Below are 16,189 nucleotides of genomic sequence, written 5' to 3'. Positions count from 1 at the left end.
TTTGCAAAGACTTCTACCAGTTTCTTTAAACACACACAAAACCAACCAACATCCAATTTTTAAAAGTTGGTTTATGAAGTTATGTGAAGAGTTCAGAACTACTCATAAGATGACATTTCTCCACACCACCACCTCACGACAGAAGTGGAGATTTTAAACGGCTGCTTGCCTTTCAAACAAACAAATACAAAATACTGCCAAGAAAGTATTTCCCCCCTCTCTCCTGTAATGTACCTGAACGCGTGCAGAAATTCCAAGCCCGGCTGTTATATTCTCCAGCTCCCCCCATCAAAGAGAGTGAGCGAGTAAGAGGGCGACTGGTTGGGGGGAGGATTTAAAAGAAGACATTGTAGTCCACCGAGCTGCTAAAATGCAACCCTTAAGAGGGGGGTAAAAATAAAAGAAGGGGGTGGTAAGTAACCCTCCAGAAATGGCGACTGACTGGAAGGGAGAGGGGGGTGGAAAGGCCGAGAGATCTCAGGAACCGAGAAGAGGAATTGGGAGGGTGAAGGTGGGGAGAGCAGGGGGGCAAGAGAGAGAGAAAGCCACAGAGAAGTCTTAAGCCAGTTGCTTTCTCCGAGCCCTGTGCAACAACTGACCCCTAAGTAAGCCTGCAGCGCCTCTTTGGAGTTCGCAGGGGGTGCCGAAAGAAGTGGGAGGGGTGTAAAGGAAGAGTGGGGGGAGAGGGAGAAGAGGCAGGGAGTCCTCGCATCCTCGCTGCATCCCTGCCTCCCCGGCACATAAAGAAATGCACATCCTTGATCTCGACCTCCCTTCCCAATCGGAAAAGTCCAAATCTGAAAATGGACCCTTCTTCCCCCCACACCCACGCACACACCTTACCGGGATATATGCAATTGGGGTGCGTTGGTTGGAGTTGGGGGGCTTGTCCTGTGCAAGACCCTACTCCTTCCCCAGATCTCTCCCGTCTCTCGAACACACACAAACGCAACATACACACACACACACCTCTGCTGTTTATTATTGTTCGCGTACAAAACCCTCGCCTATCGCCTCAACCGAGCCCTGCCTGCTCATAACTAACGCATAAATAGCTTTCCTTAACAACTTCAAAGCTCAAGCCAAGAGGACATCAAAGCGATCGGGAGAAAGCGGGCGCGCGGGGGGGGGGGGGATAGAGAAACAGGCAAGCAGGCAGCTGGGGAATCGCGTACATTCTTGTGCAACTTACCATTGATCCAGTAGTTTTTAGTGGGTCCTTTTCCCCTTCTCTCTTCTCCTTCTCTTTTTCTTTTCCCGCCCCCTCCGTAAACGGGCGCTCGGTACTTCCTTTAAAAAAAAACCCACCTCCTTTAGCCTTCCCCCCCCCCCCTTTTCTCTCTCTCTCCCTCCCTTTACAGAATGGAGAAAAGTAATCCGCAGCGTTGCGCCGAATCCCCCTATATTTTCATCACCCGCCTCCTCTCATGCTTCATAATAGCATCTGAGAGTTTAAAAGGGGGGGAGCGGAGGGGGGGGGAGAGAGAGAGCAGGACATTGCACGCGAAACGTATCAGCGGAGAGAGGGAGAGAGGAGTTTCAGCATGATCCTCTCCCTTCCTTCACGCCCCGCTTCTTCTTTACGCCGAAAGGAAAAGGGAGAGTGGAAAAAAATAAATATATATATATATCAAAAGACCTGATCCCTCCCCCACTTCTCCTGACCCCCCACCCGCCCCCCTTCTTTCAACTCAGGTCCTGTTTCAAGCAGTCATTCCATGCACCAAATGTCCTCCGGGCTATTCCAACAAACACTGAGCTGTGGGTTTAACTGTGCACATCAAAGTGAACAACCGAGAGAACGGTCCTGTAAGGGAGATAAGCGTCTTTTTTTCCGGCAACACCTTCCGCCTTAAAATAAAATAAAATATATGTGTGTGCGTGTCTCTCTCTCTCTCTGTGTGTGTGCATCTGTAAAGGTATACAGTTCTTACTATCGCAAGATCAACCGGCATTACGTACTGGCATTGCTCGGCAGCTACAGGGACTAATTATTCCCCCACACTTTGGATGGTTTTTCTTTCTTTCTTTTTTATTTTACTCCGAAGCGCTTAGATTTTTATTATTATTATTATTGCTTCTTGAGTTGCTACCAAGTTGCCAGGACCTTATCAAAGGGAAACAATCTCTAGCCAACTCCCCCAGGCTTTGGAACGTCAGAAGTAAGTGATCCTGCCGCCCCAATCGTATTATCCCTGCAATTCTCTCAGTGCTGCAGGAACCTTAAAGGGGCAGGCAACATTCCCTCCTCCCGGTTCTGCCAGCTACACTCCCTTGACTTTAACCCGTTCGTTGCTCAATCAACTTAGCCCTTTCTTTGCAAACTATCCTCCCCCCCCCCCCACCACACACACCTCCAACACACCGCCCCTCCTTCACCCCATGAGATAAATATCAATTGATGTTTGAACTCTCTTCCTTTTATTTTCCCATACAATGCAGAGCAACTGCTGTATTGCTCTTTTGGAGAGGTGGCGGGCTGTGCGGGGGGGGGGGGGAGAGGAGGGAGGATGGAATGATCAACTTTAGTAGTGCAAGACTGTGATATCATTTTGCGGTAGAGTCCCCCACCCCACTCCCGCGCTCCCCCCCCCCACTGCCTTTTCTTCTTCTTTAAAGTTTCATGTTATAAGAAAATTGGCCTTTTCCTTTCTTTTTATTCTGCATCTTAACTAAACAATATCTGATTGTAATATAACTGGCACACCAACAAAACTCTGTTCCCCCACCCCCCATATGTTAAATATTAAACAGACACGGAATGCTTTAGAAAAGACTTTAGACAAAAGGTTCTAATTAGAGATTGGATCTGGCGTGCAGGTTTCGGGCCAATCCATCTCCCTTCCCCCACTGCACTCAGTCCCCTTATGAAGTCTGGGTCTGTTGTCTTTTAGAGCTTTTTCGGTTTTTTTTTAAATTTTATTTTACGGGCAGCCTCAGAACACGGAAATCCAAAACCTCTGAACTTTATGGAAGTTCCAGTGCCATAATGCATCTGAACTCAGAAGTTCCAGTCTGTTTTTCCTCTTCGTTTAATTTACTCCTTTATGCGCGCGCAGGGGTGCGGACAGGCGCGCGGGCACACACGCACACACACATACCGTATACACACACTTTTCTTGTCTTCATCTATTCTACGTGCTTATTTTTAAGGGATTTGATTTTTTAATTACATTTACAAAACAAGCAAGACTAATACGCATGAATAAAACTTGGCCACCGGGGTATTCTCTTCCCACCCCCCTCAATAGTAGAAAGATGGTCTTTAATCACATTACTATAATTAGTTTTTATCATACAGCCCAGAGACCCAGCCCATTGTGCTAGGAACTGTACAAAAACACGGGGAACCACAGGACCTTTTTCTCTCTCTAAGGGAAGGTACTATAAAGAATGTAGGTGACTTGCAGCCTGATTCTCAGTCCCACAACAGCCTAATGGAATTACTCCCAAGTAAATGCGCCTGGATTATTGCCACAGGGCAATAAAATGAAAACGATGCACACATTTTTTGGAAGGGAGTCCAGCTGGATGAAGTGGGCCTTTTGTGCATCTTTGCTAATTACTTAGGATAATTCTCATCAAATGCAAGGTACAATGGTACCCCGGGTTAAGAACGTAATTAGCTAAAGTGGTGCTTCAGGTTAAGAACAGTTTCAGGTTAAGAACGGACCTCCGGAACGAATTAAGTTCTTAACCCAAGGTACCACTGTATATGGGCATCAACCTCGTTCTGTGAGATTTACAGGTGTGGCCTATGCTAGCAGCTTACAGGGCAAGAGGAAACCCAGAAACATTACCCAAGCATCATGGCTGGTTCCATCCCTTGGATCACCATTGGCTGGGCAGGGAAGGCAAGGCAGGATGCCTAGGAACAGTATTAAGCAGGCTATTCCCCTGTTGTTGGAGGATGTTTGGGCATTGTCTTGGAAGCTCTTCAAGGACATATATATGTGGGGTTTTTGAGCATGCTTGTGAAATGTGTCACTAGATCTAAACAACAACCACCACCCTGTGTCCCAACTATTTACTCAAAGGAAAATGTGCACAAGATCTGTGAATGTATACCCTCCAACATTTCTCCGATGAAAATAGGGGCGTCAATAATAATAATAATAATAATAATAATAATAATAATAATAATAATGGAACAATAATTTTATTATTTATACCCCTCCTATCTGACTGGGTAGCCCCAGCCACAGTGGGTGGCTTCCAACATAATATAAAAACATAATAAAACATTAAACATTAAGAAAGTTCCCTATACAGGGCTGCCTTTAGATGTCTTCTAAAGGTTGTATAGTTACTTATCTCCTTGGCTTTGGGGTCGCATGCCCTCCAACATTTCTCCAATGAAAATAGGGTCGTGCTAAGGAAAAGCGGGACATTCTGGGATCAAATCAGAAACCGGGATGGCTTCTGTAAATCTGGGACTGTCCCTGGAAAATAGGCACACTTGGGAGGGTCTGTGAATGACTCAGATATAAGTTTATCTGTGATATTTCCTTATGGTTTATTCTCATAAGTGCAGATGGGGATGCAGTTCCAAAGCACAATCCTAGTATCCAGGCTTTACATGTCCCAAATACATTCATATAAATGAGCTTATGTGTGTCTAAGTGACCTAAATGGCCGTAGTCTTACTAAGACCAAAGGCATCCCTTAAGAGTAGCGCTCTTACAGGCTAATGAAAGAACAACAACTCCATCAACGCATCACGTGGCTCTGCGTCAGATTCGGTTACCTTTTTTTGTGAATGCAATTTATGTTAAGTCCCTTAGAAATACACAAAGAACGTGTGCAGCCTATAATTAGCCCTCCAGACCAACTTTTATAATTACAAACAGTAATTTATTTTGCTATTGGACGCATTTCATGCAGCAACCCGCAACGCAAGCAGCAATCGTGTAGAATGGCTCAACCAGGCCACTGTCACAGCTCCTGGCCAGATACAAACGCTGACTGGCCAATAAAGACAAGTGAAGAACGTTTTGGAATGCTAAAAATATAGGGGCGAGAGATTTCTTCTGGAATACTTTTTTAAAAAATCCTATTTCCTTACTATGCATTAACTTGGGCCAATGGTGCAAACTTGAATAAAATATTGGGGGGACCCAGGTAAGCCCCACCCTGCATAATCGATCACATGATTCGGCATGCACACACCATTTGAAGGGCAAAGCAGGCCCTCAAATACTTTATCGGGGGGGGGGGGCAAAATGTACCTCAGCCCCTAGAAGTTGGCTTGGGCCAAATCCTGACTAAGGTTTAAATGAAATTCAAAGGATTTAACCAACTTGACGTTGATTTCAGTCATATACAGTGGTACCTCAGGTTAAGTACTTAATTCATTCTGGAGGTCCGTTCTTAACCTGAAACTGTTCTTAACCTGAAGCACCACTTTAGCTAATGGGGCCTCCTGCTGCCGCAGCAAGATTTCTGTTCTCATCCTGAAGCAAAGTTCTTAACCTGAAGCACTATTTCTGGGTTAGTGGAATCTGTAACCTGAAGCGTATGTAACCTGAAGCGTATGTAACCCGAGGTACCAAGGTACACTAGAATGGTAAAATAGATTTACACATGTCGGGGCTGCGAGTGGGGCATCTGACGGCTGGCGACAATGTCAGAGGTGTCTGCGATACCTGGCGCCTAGAACTGGGTGTCTTTGGAGTAAATGACAGCGATGGGGAAGGTGTCTTGACATTCCCAGACCAAGACTCGCAGATAGGAGAAAAGCTGTTCTCTCAGCCTCGGATATTTTGCCAGATTGAAAGATCTGGAGGCAAGGGAAAGGAGACTTCTGTTTACACATCGCCCCGTTCCCAGTCTGATTCGATTGTGGGAAGACTCGCATCCAGGTACACGCATGCCTAGAGCACTGCAGCCATACTCCACCCCTTCGCCTGCCGCGGAAGGAAAGGTGCCGCGCGCTGCCTCCCAAACTGCAGCTTGCGTGACAAACGCAAGCACCTCCCGCCGCCCCATCGAGGGAGCCACAGATCACCGCGTTTGGCAACTCGGCCGCTCTCTCGCACCCCAAGCCGCGCCGATGGGTGTCGCCCAGGCACCTCCCATTGGTCCTTCAGCTAGCTCTTACTCCCCAGCCGGGATCCTCTGATTGGACAGTCAGGTGGCGGGGAGGCGGCGGCGGACGCACATGCTTACGATTGATACATTAGCAGAGCGCGCGGAGGGGGTGCCGCCCCGCGCTCTCCCTTTATTAATGAATGCTCCGCTCCGCTCTCGGGTGGGCGGGCACATCGGCCATTGTCACGGAGGATGGGCGGGGCTTGAGCGGGTTTGATACTATAGCTTCGACGGGACCCCCGCCTTCGCTTAGGCGAGCTTCAAAAACGCAGGAGGCGCCACGAGGCTCTCTGCAGAGCGAGGGGGATGGGGGCGCATCCCTTTGAAAATGAAGAATCTCGAAGCGGAAACGAACCAAGTTTTGCTGGCTTAGCAGCGCTTGCGTGCAAAACTTGCCCCGATGCGGAGCCACACCACATTTCCACTTAAAAACAGCCGCATAGAATAACGCGCATGTATTATCGAGGGTCATTTTTAAAAGCTCTTTCAAAGTACAAAGTAAAGTATTACTTGGATGCTTTATCGTGAAGGGTGCATGAGCACACTTCGTAGGCAACATTTTTCCAGTTCCTTAAAGGTAAAGGGACCCCTGACCATTAGGTCCAGTCGTGGCTGACTCTGGGGTTGCGGCGCTCATCTGGCTTTATTGGCCGAGGGAGTGGGCGTACAGCTTCTGGGTCATGTGGCCAGCATGACTAAGCCGCTTCTGGCAAACCAGAGCAGCACACAGAAACACTGTTTACCTTCCCGCCAGAGCAGTACCTATTTATCTACTTGCACTTCGATGTGCTTTCGAACTGCTAGGTTGGCAGGAGCAGGGACCGAGCAATGGGAGCTCACCTCATCGCAGGGATTCGAACCGCCAACCTTCTGATCGGCAAGTCCTAGGCAATGTGGTTTAACCCACAGTGGTTTAACCCACAGCGCCACCCGCGTCCAGTTCCTTACATATGTTCAAATGAATGGATTGACAAAGGGGGAGACGGGAGTGCAACCGACTATTCATTTGCATGTGAGCAAAGTTCGCCGGCTGCACAGAGGGTTGGCTTGGCTGCATCCATAGGAGCATGACACTTAGTTGTGATCAGCCACAAGGGTCGGGGTGGGGTAGCCAACATGGTGCCCTCCAGATGTTTTGGAATGCAACCTCTGTCAGCTCCAGACAGCTGGGCCAATGGCCAAGGGTGATGGGAGTCTGCATCATATATAAAGCACAATTGGAAATTGTCTACCCTGATCTAATGCTGAATGGTTGGAGACTTGAGGCAGACAAAAGGAAGTACTCTGTCCTCACAGTCAGATGTGCTGACCTTTAGTCAAAATGTTGGTGTTGACCTTTAAACCCCTAAATGGCTTTGGCACTCTATACCTGAAGGAGCGTCTCCACCCTCATCGTTCAGCCCGGACATTGAGATCCATTTCCAAGGGCCTTCTGGCAGTTCCCTGACTGCGAGAAGTGAAGTTATGGGGAACCAGCAACAGGGCTTTCTTGGCAGTGGTGCCCTTTCTGTGGAATGCCCTCCCATCAGATGTCAAGGAGATAAAGAACTACACAACTTTTAGAAGTCATCTGAAGGCAGCCCTATATCGGGAAGTTTTTAATGTTTTGTTATGTTTTTATATGTATTGGAAGCTTCCCTGAGTGGCTGGGGCAACCCAGACAGATGGGTGGGGTATAGATATTATCATTATTATCATCATCACTACTACTACTACTACTAGTACTACTACTACTACTACTACTGTGGTACCTCGAGTTACATACACTTCAGGTTACAGAGGCAGCTGAACCAGAAATAGTACCTCGGGTTAAGAACTTTGCTTCAGGATGAGAACAGAAATCGTGCAGCAGCGGCACAGTGGCAGCAGGAGGCCCCATTAGCTAAAGTGGTGCTTCAGGTTAAGAACAGTTTCAGGTTAAGAACGGACCTCCGGAACGAATTAAGTTCTTAATCCTAAATACCACTGTACTTGCTAGTGTGCTGAACTGGTGTTCAGTTTTTCAGTAACATCAGTTGGGCTTGGTAGCATGTTTTTATTGCAACCCATGTTGGGATTTATTTGTTAACCTCTGGAGAATCACGATCCACAGGACTCATGTCACTTCAGCACTGCATAGTCTACACAGGTTTTCTAATTTAAAGGTTCCACTTTGGATTTCTATAATCCTAAACAGGCCACGCACAAGGATCAGCCTGGATAGATCAGTTGGTTAAAGTGTGGTGCTGATAATGCCAAGGTTGCAGGTTTGATACCTGTAAGGGACAGATGCATTGCAGGGGGTTGGACTAGACTAGAGGATCCTCAGGGTCTCTTCCAACTCTACGATTCTATGATCTATGAACCACATTTCTTCCTCTGCATGATGCAATTGTTAAGGCCGACTGAAGGTACCACAGTTATGGCATTATTCATGCATGCAAACCATGTGACAAGAGCATTCGCATAGGCCTGCTTGGTGGCTGCTCCACAACTGGACCTCCCTCCCTGCAGAAGTCCTGCAAGACACAAAAGCACTCCAAGGGAAGCCTCACACATCTTTCCAAGTAAGTTTCCTTCTCATTTGCCAGTGTGGTGTAGACTGTGTAAACACAAAGCCTTTGAAATGCACAGGGGTCATTTTTCCCTCCACAGGGCGCTTTTTGTACTATAGTAGATCTGTTGTGGTCTGTGGGAGAGTTTAACAGTGAGGATGACTGCTATGGTTGGAGATGAAACAAAACAAGGGATTGAGCTGCAAAGGGTAAACACAACAGGGGTATCCCAGATGCTTTATAGGCACCATTTCGTGATGCTGTCTCTACGTAACCTCTTCCCGTCTTTGCCAGTTTGGAGCAACATCGTCTCACCAACAAAACCATACAATAATTTGTAACGCTTGGGGCATGTGCATTGCTAAAAGCTAGGCTGATGGACTAGATAAGGAAATGCAGGAACAAGTAGCCCTTTCATGCTTTCCTTCATGCTTGAAAGTCAAGAGTTTCCTAAATTTCATCATCTCTGTAATTACACATAGATGCCCTTCTTGTTAGGCCTAGAGGGAAGCCGATAGACACACGTAGCTTGTACAAGCAGCAGGGAAGTTGGATATCTTTGAATTTCCATCCAATTCTCCAGTCTGCCAATAGAAATGAATTCCCAGATTGAGCAGATGGCAAAATTAACAATTCATATTTTGCCTCTTTGCCTGTCACCTGAGAGCCAGTGTGGTGTAGTGGTTAAGAGCAGTAGTCTCGTAATCTGGTGAACAGGGTTCAATTCCCTGCTCCTCCACATGCAGCTGCTGGGTGACCTTGGGCCAGTCACACTTCTCTGAAGTCTCTCAGCCCCACTCACCTCACAGAGTGTTTGTTGTGGGGGAGGAAGGGAAAAGAGATTGTTAGAGGAAGGGAAAGGAGAATGTTAGCCGCTTTGAGACTCCTTAAAGGGAGTGAAAGGCGGGATATCAAATCCAAACTCTTCTTCTTCTATTCATTAAGGCAGCAAAAGTGATACAAGGCAGCAACTTAAAACCTAAAACTGACCCAAGTAACCTCGCCCCACTCTCCCAATGGTACACCCTTCAGTTTACTGTTGCCGTTACACACGACGTACACACATCTTATGTGTGAGTTTCTGCTTATCATCAAAAAGCAATAGTTTGGGGGGGGGCGCTTCCTGTCCAAAAAGCAACCAAAAGTAAAGCAGAATCAAAGAAGGATATGATTCCAAAATGTCTTCTTCAGAAGCCAATGCAGAAAAAAATATGCAAGAAACTTTTGGGTGAAGTCAGACATATAAAAAGAGCGCACAGCATGTTCCTCCACGGTGGGATAAGACCGGTTTCCTTCCCAGTTTGCTACTGACGTGACTGATAAGCATATCAGTGAATTAACACACTGATTTTACAGCCTCTGCCCACCACCCTCTAACTTAAAAAAAATATAAAAATTAAACATGGCTGGATGAATGCTCTATCTTCTCTAATTCCCATATAAATTAGAGAAGAAACTATTTTTATAATGCAAATCTGCACTGGGGATTGTGGGGTGTTTCCGATGATATGATAGGAATCATAGAAATGTAGAGTTGGAAGGGATCATAGAAGAGTTGGATAGTAATCATAGAAATGTAGAGTTGGAAGGGACCACGAGGGTCATCTGGTCCAACCCCCTTGCAATGCAGATGAATCTTTTGCCCAACGTGGGGCTCAAGTCCACATCCCTGAGATTAAGAGTTTCATGTTGTACTGGCTACATAGGAAGCTGCTTTCTACTGAGACAAAACTATTGGTGCATTCAGCTCAATATTGTAAACCAGGCATGTCCAAAGTCCGTTTTTGGGAGCCTAATCTGGCCTGTTGGTCGGTTTAATCCGGCCCCGGTGGCAGTTTATTTCCTGGGGTAAAATCCTTTAAAAAAACTCAACAACTTCAATCATAAAAAAAGGTCAACAACTTTGGTTGGCCCTTCGGTCGGCCCGCACGGCCCTTCACTTCATCAAATCTGGCCCTCTTTGAAAAAAGTTTGGACACCACTGAATGTAAACACTGGCTGGCAGTGCTTCTCCAGGATTTGAGACAGGGATCTTCCCTAACGCTAATTGCTGCTGCCTGAGTGCTGGAAGAAAGACTTCTTCCAGGCTGGGAGGCCCATTTCCACTTGGCCTGGGGCAGGGCCCAGACTCACCCTGAAGAGCTAAAAAAAGGCTCCTGGAAGGCCGGAGGGACATTGCTGGAATAACTCTTAGTTTGCGCCAACTGGCTAAAATGTTTCTAAAATGTTTTAAATGGCACTAATTTTGGTTCTTCTGTCTTGTTTTTTGTCAGGTTGGTGTTGGTTAACTGTTTAGTTGGAGCTGGTGGTTATTTTAATTTGGGCATAACTGTAAACTGTTGTTGTTGTTATCAATTTCTATTGATTTATTGGTTTGTTTGTTGCTTGTATAGGATATTTTGTTTTTTAATATTTCATGTTTTGTTGTGTCTTTATATATACACAGGGACGCGGGTGGCGCTGTGGGTAAAAGCCTCAGCGCCTAGGGCTTGCCGATCGAAAGGTCGGCGGTTCAAATCCCCGCGGCGGGGTGCGCTCCCGTTGCTCGGTCCCAGCGCCTGCCAACCTAGCAGTTCGAAAGCACCCCCGGGTGCAAGTAGATAAATAGGGACTGCTTACTGGCGGGAAGGTAAACGGCGTTTCCGTGTGCTGCGCTGGCTCGCCAGATGCAGCTTTGTCACGCTGGCCACATGACCCGGAAGTGTCTCCGGACAGCGCTGGCCCCCAGCCTCTTAAGTGAGATGGGCGCACAACCCTAGAGTCTGTCAAGACTGGCCCGTACGGGCAGGGGTACCTTTACCTTTACCTTTTTATATATACACATGTTGTAAGCCACCAAGAGTGGTAAGGGAAACCCAGCTAGATGGGTGAGATATAAATTAAAGTGAAATAAATAAATAAAATTAATAATAACTGGAGATGCCATGGATTGAACCCAGGGATCTTCTGCATGCAAAGAGGATACTTCCAGAGTGACCCCATTGCTCTAAAACACTATACAGTGGTACCTCTACTTACATTCACCTCCGGTTACGAATGCTTCGGGATACATATGCGGCAAACCCAGAAGTATTTATCCGGGTTTTGTTGTGCGCGCATGCACAAAAAGACTCTACCACACCGCGCACATGTGCAGAAGCTGTCTACTGCTTCTACGCATGCACAGAAGCACTCTACTGCGCTGCGCACATGCGCAGAAGCGGTCCCTCCCGTTGCGGAAACCTCAGGATCCGACCAGAGGTCTGGAATGGATCCTGTCTGCAAATGGAGGTACCACTGCATCTGCTTTCACCCTTTAAAGTTCAAGTGAGCTTATGCTCAGTGCTACAGTGGAAGTCAAGGGAGAATCCCTTTAAAATGTCCCAAGCATATCAAGACACTGCTGTACAGCTCCTTTTCATTTCAATGGACTTTGCAGGTGACATTCTCTCAAGATCGCACCTGTTTATGAGAGAGGTTCATAAGGGAGGGAGTGGGGGACACACACACAGAGCCATTTAGTACAGCCCTGATCTGGTGAATTGCAGAATTATCACCTGGGGAATCCCCCATTTGGCTTGCAAAGGAGCCACCAGCAAGTCAGCAAGTCAGTAGTGCAGCTAGTTTAAAAGAACATCTTATCATCTTTACCCTGGATAAATGCATGATATCCCCGAAGCACCATGAAGGTGCTCTGCAACCTCTTTACCACAAAGTGAATGTGATGCCGAAAAATACCTGCCAGAAGTATAAATTGCAGTGGCTCTGAGAGAAGTCAAGATTTCACCCAGAATTGAAAACCTGCTATTCAGGCACGGCAACTGACACCATATACGCTGTCACACGCAATGCAAGTTGTAGCGTTCTCACCAGTGGTCACGTTGATAACAAGATCAAAGGCTTGCAACTACTTCAGCTGAAGTGATGGAACAGGTTTGATCAAAATGAAAGGAAAGCCCTGTATATAGAACACCATGAGAGGCTTGGAGCCCACATGTGAGTTAATACCTTTGAAGTTATTCTTGTTTTAATTGTAAATTGCTTCATAGGTGCATTAAACTCCTCTCAGTAGTGTTCATATGTATATGTGGATTTTATAATAAGTCAGAAAGTACGTGACAAGCCACAAAGTGAAATTAATTACAGCTCCCGGATGAGTCAATATGGCACTTTTATCAGATCAAGGAAGTGGAGGACAGAGAAAAGTAAACCTTAATAGTACAGGTATGATCTTCAGTTACCACCCTTCCATCTCTCCAGTAGATGACAAATGCTCCCTTTCATTGCTTTAGACTACACATATGCACTCAGTAAGAGCTCTTATACCTCTAGCCGGAATGACTTGTTGATGACTGCTTTTTTGAATAATTTTAATGGGCTTATATTTGAGATATTAGGTTTGCCAATTTTTCATTGGTCTCTGCTCCTGTACCTTTAACAGTAGCTTGAGCCACTCATAGTAGCAGTTGGTAATGCTTATTCCAGGGGTGGGGAACTATTTGGCCCACAAGGCTATATCCTGCAAACCACGCCCACCTGTCAATCAGCTGGTGTCAGTTGTGACATGGGCTGGTTCGTGTCAATTCTGCCTGGGCTGCAGGTGCCTATTCCCAGCAGTGAGCCTTATTCTCCATGTTCTGAAAAATATCAGTGGCTGGTTTCCTCAGGGTACGCTGCTGTTAAAGACACATGAACAGGCTAGGACAGTTTTTTCTGGTCACTTCACAATCGTTAATAAATATGCCTACCGAAAGGACACCATCCTATACTTCCTAAAGTGGGGGGTGGAGACAGTGAAGGGGGAAATTTGATCCCCCCCCCACTGTGTTTATCATGTTGCTATACTTATGAGGAATGAAAAAGTTATCCAGAAGAAATATCCTTGAGATATAGTGTGTGGCTTGACTTAGCCTAACCAGCCTAACTCCAACCCTTAAAACAGTTCAACAACTTCAACCCTAAAAAAAGGTTAACAACTTCAATCCAAAGTCAAGGTCAACAACTTTGGTTGGCCCTTTGGTCGGCCCCCACAGCCCTTCACTTCATCAAATCCGGCCCTCTTTGAAAAAAGTTTGGACACCACTGCCCCTAACCCTTTACTTCTGGAAAAGGTCTCACTAAATTCAATTCAACTCCAAGTATAAGACTGCAATCCCATTTCACACACATTGATCCACTTCCTGCACTAACATCTCAAATGTTTGCATTCTCCTCTGAGCAGCATGTGCCCAAGGGCACATTCACACAAACAGACTCTGCGCATCTCTCCACCCCCAACCTCCTGATTGCCATACACATGGCATCTGGATGGTCTTAAGGAAATACAGTGGTACCTCGGGTTACATACGCTTCAGGTTACAGACTCCGCTAACCCAGAAACAGTGCTTCAGGTTAAGAACTTTGCTTCAGGATGAGAACAGAAATCTTGCTCCGGCAGCAGGAGGCCCCATTAACTAAAGTGGTGCTTCAGGTTAAGAACAGTTTCAGGTTAAGAACGAACCTCTGGAATGAATTAAGTACTTAACCCGAGGTACCACTGTACTCTGATCCGCTTAAGAGTCACAAAAATACTGCATCAGGCCAAGCAGTTGCAGTAGGCTGTTTGCCACAGCCAGTGCACAGCCAGCTCAGCTAGGGGGGGGGGGGGGAGTGTGTTGAAGCCAGGAGTGAAGATGTAGATGGAGAAGGAAGCTGGAAAGGAGAGGGACTGGCCAGCAGGAGATTCCTTCCTCTTTCCTGCCTGGGCCAGGCATGTAGATCAGTAGCACAAGGGAGCTGCAGCTCTGACAGCAGGGGTGAGATAAGCAGGGAGGAGAGAATTTCCTGTGCAGGGAACTTCTTTTCCTTCCCAGTCTTCTCCTTACAGCCACCCACTTTGCTCTCAGCTTCCTTTCTTTCCCATATGTAGGTTTTGCATTTCCTTCCTTTGTACATGGAGGAGAAATATGGGCCGTTCCTGCCATTTTTTAATACAGTCAATATTTTTAAAAACAAAAGGGGGAGAGGAGATTTCATGCTACACAATGGCACATGCTTACGTTCCACAGTATTTTAATTGTGATTTAAATGCCTATCGTTTTACTTGCTCACACACCTTTTAAGTACTCCTGGGTTTCAGCCGATTTCCATCAGGGAAATCATCAGACAAGATGGCACAATTTCATTTCCATGTGAGCATGCAAGCACTGCCTTTGCTATGCCAACACCAAGACAACTGCATGCATTTGTCCTAAAGTTGCCCATTATGGAGAAGATAAGACTTGCATTATAGCAATGGCTAACTGGAGCAGCCTTGTAAAGGTGATACGGAGTTGATTGCATATCCTTCCTGCCATTTTTCTGATCAAAATCACATATGCACACCAACCAAGCTGTTTTCTCACCTTTGCAGGTGGAAAAGGTACCGTGTGTGTGTGTGTGTGTGTGTGTGTGTGTGTGTGTGAGAGAGAGAGAGAGAGAGAGAGAGAGAGAGAGAGGTTTTTTGTTTAGAGGACACACAGCAGGAAAGGAAGATGTAATGCAGAGCCATCTCTTGCTGTTCTCCTGTTGCCATTGGCAGCAGTTTAGGCTACTTTATTTGCAAAAAAATAGGGGAAATAAGGTAGTTTAGCCTCTAGGCTCCCAAGTAAAAAGCTATGAACAAAACCTTTGAGAGAGCCAGCAGCAGGTAATAGAAAACTTTCTTCTAGCTGACCAGTTCTCCTCTTCCTGCCCCAAGCTCACTAATAGAGGGCACCACCAAACCCAGCAGTGTGTGTGTGTGTGTGTGTGTGTGTGTGTGTGTGTGAGAGAGAGAGAGAGAGAGAGAGAGAGAGAGAATATCACAAGACAGCCAAAGAGGACCGATTGCAGAGTGAAAAACACTGTCTTGTTGATTTTGTCCCCCCCCCCCCGCCCCCCTAGTCATTCCAGATTTTGAGCACTCGAAGATCTTCAAGCACAGTACCATCCAGGTGAAAGGGGGCTAGGGGACCACCCTACAATGTGAGATATCTGGGAGGAAAAGAAGGAGAACTCAGTTGTAGCATAGAAGTTGAAGGGCCCCAAAGTAAGTTGAGAGATTTGCAGGCGGGTGGGGGAAAGACAGAAAGAAACAGAGTTTTGGTATAAAGACTGGGAGGGAGATATGATGGCGCTGCAGTTTGTATGAATGGGACACTCTTGAAAGGTGTAGAAAAGGCAGGGGCCAGAGCAAGGATGCCCTGAGTATTCTGTATCTCTCACAGACAATACAATGAAGATGCTGGTTCAAATCAATTTTAGTGTCATGAAGAATCCTAGGTGTGTGTGTGTGTTTTGTGGGCATACTCTTGACACTTCTCTTAAGAATTACTGACCGCTGCTCCCTCACCAAACTACTATTATTACCAGGGGGGACTGCCAAAGCCATCACTATTAAGTCCCTGATAGCAGAAAGTATCTGTGTTCCCGAACTCTCTCTCTCTCTCTCTCTCTCTCTCTCTCTCTCTCTCTCTCTCTCTCTCTCTCTCTCTCTGTGTGTGTGTGTGTGTGTGTGTGAAGGTTAGACTAAACACTGAGAGCCAGGGTAGCATAGTAGCTAATAAATTATTATTATTATAATTATT

At 46.3% G+C, this 16,189-nt stretch overlaps 1 protein-coding gene across 4 annotated transcripts in view; it reads right to left on the bottom strand.

The window, feature by feature from the left end:
- Positions 1 to 16,189, bottom strand: part of AXIN2 (axin 2) — a 79,125-nt gene that overhangs the window by 45,486 nt on the left and 17,450 nt on the right. Inside the window, exon 1 of one of the 4 annotated variants that reach the window (XM_028713191.2) lies at positions 1,193 to 1,643. The exons of 1 other annotated variant lie outside the window; for it this stretch is intronic. The gene's annotated coding sequence lies outside the window, so the exon portion shown is untranslated. Of the gene's footprint in view, positions 1 to 234; positions 611 to 843; positions 1,016 to 1,192; positions 1,644 to 16,189 lie in introns of those variants that run through there. 2 more of the 4 variants (XM_028713221.2, XM_028713201.2) reach the window with 2 other exon arrangements.

Source organism: Podarcis muralis, chromosome 2 (assembly GCF_964188315.1).
Source record: "Podarcis muralis chromosome 2, rPodMur119.hap1.1, whole genome shotgun sequence".
NCBI classification, from domain to species: domain Eukaryota; kingdom Metazoa; phylum Chordata; class Lepidosauria; order Squamata; family Lacertidae; genus Podarcis; species Podarcis muralis.
Note: the sequence above shows the minus strand (reverse complement) of the source record. Positions and strands in the feature narration are given on the sequence as shown.